We start from the raw sequence: 6,809 nt of genomic DNA, 5'->3' as shown, positions 1-6,809 counted from the left end.
AAGGTACACTGCTTGGGTTACTGGATGTGTGCTAATACCACAGATGAAGTGTCACACACACGCATCCTTTGTTTCTTTTTCCACTTCAATCTGAGTGTGCACATCAATTTCAAATAATACTTTAGTCTGATGTTTGGACTGTTCGGTTCATTAAGTAATATATAAATAAATTATATCATATGAAATCGTATCTTGTGAAAAATAAATATTTAGACTATGGCTTTGTTTCAATGTGCTATTTCAAAATATACAGTACCAGTCCAAGGTTTGGACACAACTACTCATTCAAGGGATTTTCTTTATTTTTATGAAATAACACATATGGAATCATGTAGTAACCAAAAACGTGTTAAACAAATCAAACTGCATTTTATATTTTAAATTCTTCAAAGTCGCCACCCTTTACCTTGATGACAGCTTTGCACACTTTTGGCATTCTCTCAACCAGCTTCCTGAGGAATGCTTTTCCAACAGTCTTGAAGGAGTTCCAACATATGCTGAGCACTTGTTGGCTGCTTTTCCATCACTCTGAGGTCCAACTCATCCCAAACCATCTCAATTGAGTTGAGGTCTGGTGATTGTGGAGGCCAAATCATCTGATGCAGCACTCCATCACGCTATTTCTTGGTCAAATAGCCCTTACACAGCCTGAAGGTGTGTTTTGGGTCGTTTTCCTGTTGAAAAACAAATTATAGTCCCACTAAGCGCAAACCAGATGGGATGACATATCACTGCAGAATGCTGTGGAAGCCATGCTGTTTAAGTGTGCCTTGAATTCTAAATAAATCACTGACAGTGTCACCAGTAAAGCACCCCCACACCATCACTCCTCCTCCTCCATGCTTCATGATGGGAACCACACATGCAGAGATCACCTACCCTGTGTCTCACAAAGACACGGCGGTTGGAACCAAAAATCTCAAATTTTCACTCATCAAACCAAAAGACAGATTTCCACCGGTCTAATATCCATTGCTTGTGTTTATTGGCCAATCAAGTCACTTCTCATTATCAGTGTCCTTTAGTAGTGGTTTCTTTGCAGCAAATTGACCATGAAGGCCTGATTCAGACAGTCTCCTCTGAACAGTTGATGTTGAGATGTGTCTGTTACTTGAACTCTGTGAAGCATTTATCTGGGCTCCAATTTCTGAGGCTGACTCTAATAAACTTAAACTCTGCAGCAGAGGTGACTTTGGGTCTTCCTTTCCTGTGGTGGTCCTAATGAGAGCCAGTATCATCATAGCGCTTGATGGTTTTTGAAGTTCTTGAAATTTCCCAGATTGACTGACCTTCATGTCTTAAAGTGATGATGGACTGTCGTTTCTCTTTTCTTATTATATATGCATGGTCACTTTAACTTCTTGCGTCGAGCAATCCCGGATCCGGGATCCTATTTATTGCCTCAAGCTCATTAGCATAACGCAATGTTAACTATTCATGAAAATCGCAAATGAAATTAAATAAATATATTTGCTCTCAAGCTTAGACTTTTGTTAACAACACTGTCATCTCAGATTTTCAAAATATGCTTTTCAACCATAGCTAAACAAGCATTTGTGTAAGATTATTGATAGCTAGCATAGCTATAAGCCTAGAATTCAGCCAGCAACATTTTCACAAAAACAAGAAAATCATTCAAATAAAATCATTTACCTTTGAAGAACTTCAGATGTTTTCAATGAGGAGACTCTCAGATAGATAGCAAATGTTCAGTTTTTCAAAAAAATATTATTTGTGTAGGACAAATCGCTCCGTTTTGTTCACGTTTAGCTATGAAAAAAACCTGTATCCAGTTATAGCCTCAAGCTCATTAGCATAACGTAACGTTAACTATTTATGAAAATCGTAAATGAAAAGAAATGAATGTGCTAGCTCTCAAGCTTAGCCTTTTCTTAACAACACTGTCATCTCAGATTTTCAAAATATGCTTTTGAACCATAGCAAAACAAGCATTTGTGTAAGAGTATTGATAGCTAGCGTAGCATTTAGCGTAGCATTTAGCGGGCAACATTTGCACAAAAACCAGAAAAGGATTCAAATAAAATAATTTACCTTTGAAGAACTTCGGATGTTTTCAATGAGGAGACAGTTACATAGCAAATGTTCCGTTTTTTCCTGAAAGATTCTTTGTGTAGGAGAAATCGCTCCGTTTTGTACATCACGTTTGGGTACCAAAAAAACCCGAAAATTCAGTCATCAAAACGGCGAACTGTTTTCCAAATTAACTCCATAATATCGACTGAAACACGGCAAACGCTGTTTAGAATCAATCCTCAAGATGTTTTTCACATATCTCATCATTGATATATCGTTCGTGAATGTCTACTTTCTCCTGTGAATCGCTTGGAAAAAGACGTGCAGTTGAAGATGACACACCAATTGACGGAGGACACCGGGCGGACACCTGGCAAATGTAGTCTCTTATGGTCTATCTTCCAATGATATGCCTACAAATACGTCACAATGCTGCAGACACCTTGGGGAAACGATAGATCGGGCAGGCTCATTCCTTGCGCATTCACAGACATATAAGGAGACAATGAAAAACAGAGCCTCAAAAATTCTGCTCATTTCCTGTTTGAAGTTTCATCTTGGTTTCGCCTGTAGCATCAGTTCTGGGGCACTCACAGACAATATCTTTGCAGTTTTGGAAACGTCAGAGTGTTCTCTTTCCAAAGCTGTCAATTATATGCATAGTCGAGCATCTTTTTGTGACAAAATATTGCGCTTAAAACGGGCACGTTTTTTTTTATCCAATAATGAAATAGCACCCCCATAGATGTAACAGGTTAAATATACATTCATGTACAAATTGGCCCGACCAACCAGTGCCCCCTCACATTGGCTAACCAGGCCATATGCATTGTGTCCTTCCACCCACTACCCACCACCTGCCAACCCCTCTTTTACACTACTGCTACTCTCTGTTTATCACATATGCATAGTACCTTTAACCATATCTACATGTACATACTACCTCAATCAGCCTGACTAACCGGTGTCTGTATATAGCCTTGCTACTGTTATAGCCTTGCTACTCTATATAGCCTCGCCACTGTCTTTTTCAATGTTGTTTTTCTTTCTTTACTCACCTATTGTTCACCCAATACCTTTTTTGCACTGTTGGTTAGAGCCTGTAAGTAATGATTTCACTGTAAGGTATTTACCTGTTGTATTCGGTGCACGTGACAAATAAACTTTGATTTGATTTGAGCTGTTCTTGCCATAATATGGACTTGGTCTTTTACCAAATAGGGCTACCTTCTGTATACCACCCCTACCTTGTCACAACACAACTGATTGGCTCAAACACATTAAGAAGGAAAGAAATTCCACAAATTAACAAGGCACACCTGTTAATTGAAATGCATTCCAGGTGACGACCTTATGAGGCTGGTTGACAGAATGCCAAGAGCGTCGTGACTTTACTTTCATTAATCCGATGACTGTTATTTCTCTAATCAACTAACTATGTATAATTGTTACCCAATTAAATTAATCATGCAACATTTAACTAATTAGGATTTGTGTGACCACGAGACCGGTTATTTAAAGAGTTATTATCTTCCAAATTAAACTGTAAAGGTCTTTACCTATTACATCCATAAACAGTCAACTCATTAATTATAACCTCGTATCAAATTATCATTCTGAAGAGTCGTAACCTCCTGCATCTGCAAAAAAAACAGCCTTACTTAAGATTCAGTACTACACAAATTGGTTGAATGATTTATTTGCTAGCTAACTAAATGGCAACACAGGATGAACATACACACTTAATACATTTAAACAGGTCCTTAGTGGACTGACATGATATGCTACAAAAGACATTGAGAGGGCGAGAGAGAGAGACAGAGAGACTTAACGTTTGTACATTTTAGAAACTACTCTTACAGTAATCATATCCTCCCGCCTGTCCGGTGCTGCCGGAGCCTCCCATCCGTCCGGTGCTGCCGGAATCTCCCGTCCATTCGGGACCCGTGGCTAGGGTCCCCATTCCGAGGTCGGCTGCGAGGGTCGCCGCTCTTAAGAGGCCACGGAGGCGGTTAAGGAGGCAGAGAAAGACCATGGTGGAGTGGGGTCCACGTCCCGTGCCAGAGCCGCCACCGCGGACAGACACCCACCCAGACCCTCCCCTATAGGTTCAGGTTTTGCGGCGGGGAGGGGTACTGTCACATTCTGACCACAGTTCCTCTGTTTTGTCTTTTGTTTTAGTATGGTCAGGGTGTGAATTGGGTGGGTTGTCTATGTTAGTTTGTCTATGATTTTCTATTTCTGTGTTTGGCCTGGTATGGTTCTCAATCAGAGGCAGCTGTCAATCGTTGTCCCTGATTGAGAACCATATTTAGGTAGCCTGTTTTTCATTGTATTTGGGGGTGGTTATTTTCTGTTTAGTGTTGTGTTGCACCTTACAGGACTGTTTATTGGTTGTTTATTGTTTTGTTTTCAGTGTTCATTAAAATATTTAAAATATGAACACTTACCACGCTGCACCTTGGTCCTTCTCTCCTTCCCCAGACGACAAGCGTTTACACGTGAGCTGCAGCTATACACGCCTCTCTTGTCTGATATGTTAATTCTTAACCCATCATTTTATACAGTTCTTCAAAAGGGGCAGTTTGTGAGGCTGACATGCACTCAAGGGGTCGGTGACTACTCACTTGTACAAAGAAATATAATCTTATAGTTTCTAAGATCACATCCCTCTCTTTAACAAAAGCACTTTCATAATTTTTCATATCTCATACACAACGTAAAGGATGGAAAGTTCACACATATAGTGGGTATACTTTTCAAGTTACAGTATTTCCTTTATAACATTTGTAATGACATCGCAAAATAACAACCCATATGACATTAGACTTCTTTTAGGTCACCTCTGCCCATTCTCCATGTTCTATGTTATTCTCCATGTTCTATGTTTTAGAAAGTCTTAGAGTTTCGTCATGAAAACATCTTTGAAACAAAGGCACATTCCTGTGTGAATTTGGAGAGTGAGATAGCTGAATATTCTAATCGTTGATTTACAACAGGGTGTGAACTGTCATATGAACAGGCATATCGTGTCTCATGAGTGATAGGCAGTTATATTCAGCACTTCAAAAAGAACAGTCTTGACATTTGTATATTGTATTTTTTTGTTGTTAAAATAGCATAAACAAATAGTTAGCATTATCTGATGTATTGGTGACTAAACTAAATGCGGGTGAGAGGGGGTCTGGCCGAAGTCATCCACTGCAAAGCTGATCCGACATTCCCAAACACATCCGACCCATCTGGATCCTCACAGGACAGTCATGACAAGTGTGCAAAGCTGTCATCAAGGCAAAGGGTGACTACTTTAAAGAATCTCAAATATAAAATATATTTTGATTTGTTTAACACTTTTTTTGGATACTACATGATTCCATACGTGTCATTTCAAGCAAAATTGAAATTAGGATTATATGCTCTGGATAAGAGCGTCTGCTAAATGACTTAAATGTAAATGTAAATGTAATATCATTTACCTTCTACTGGGTCAATCTCCCAACCCAATGTGCTGGGTTTATGTCACGACCCAATACACTGGGTTGTTTTAACCCAGCAATATATAGTAGTTTAATTAACCCGGCAGTTGGGTTCAACCCAAGGCACTGGGTTAGAAACACAACCCAAACACGCTGGGTTGAATTAAACCAATGCCGTGTTTGTCCAATATTAACCCAGAATTTTGTAACAATAAGGAATAATACTCAGTTTCTATATTATAAGATACCAAAGTATAAATTGTTTTCAGGATCCTAATTTTGTTTGTTTTTTTCTGATTTGTTTCAATGCATTCAACAACTTTGGACAAAGCACTTCCACAGCCACCCATCTCCAAAGTTCACTCAAAAAGGCAAAAGTTCTGAACTGGGTCTGAGTCTGGGTTTTTTCATTATTAAAATGGTGTTAATTATCTTTTAAACATCCATTGGTTAATCTATTGCTCAGTTATCACTTGGCCCATGTAAACAATTATGTAGTTGTCCCTTTAAACATCCTAATGTCAACATCCAGATAGTTGTAGCTACATAAAAACATATACAATTTATTTGGGAAAGATCCAGTCTTTGCTATTTTCTTCATTACCATGCTGATGATTTCAAGTTTATTGAATTTATTTGTATCTGTTAGACAATGAATACATGTTGTTGAGTATATTTACTACATTTGTTTTTTTCTCTGAAGTAAGTTCATTTATAAGTATGTGATTTGAAGATACATTCGGAGGTTTACACACACTTAGGTTGCAGTCATTAAAACTTGTTTTTCAACCACTCCACAAATGTATTGTTAATTAACAAACTATAGTTTTGGCAAGTCGGTTATGACATCTACTTTGTGCATGACACAAGTAATTGTTCCAACAATTGTTTACAGACAGATTATTTCACTTATAATTCACTGTATAATAATTCCAGTGGGTCAGAAGTTTTCATACACTAAGTTGACTGTGCCTTTTAAACAGCTTGGAAAATTCCAAAAAATGATGTCATGGCTTTAGAAGCATCTGATAGGCAAATTGACATAATTTGACTCAATTGAAGGTGTACTTGTGGATGTATTTCAATGCCTACCTTCGAACTCAGTGCCTCTTCGCTTGACATCATTGGAAAATAAAAAGAAATCAGCCAAGACCTCAGAATTTTTTTTGAAGACAAATCTGGTTCATCCTTGGGAGCAATTTCCAAACGCCTGAAGGTACCACGTTCATCTGTACAAACAATTGTATGCAAGTATAGACACCATGGGACCATGCAGCCATCATACCACTCAGGAAGGAG

This window comes from Oncorhynchus masou, chromosome 16 (assembly GCF_036934945.1).
Source record: "Oncorhynchus masou masou isolate Uvic2021 chromosome 16, UVic_Omas_1.1, whole genome shotgun sequence".
In the NCBI taxonomy this organism is placed as follows: domain Eukaryota; kingdom Metazoa; phylum Chordata; class Actinopteri; order Salmoniformes; family Salmonidae; genus Oncorhynchus; species Oncorhynchus masou.
This window is presented reverse-complemented; position numbering follows the sequence as displayed.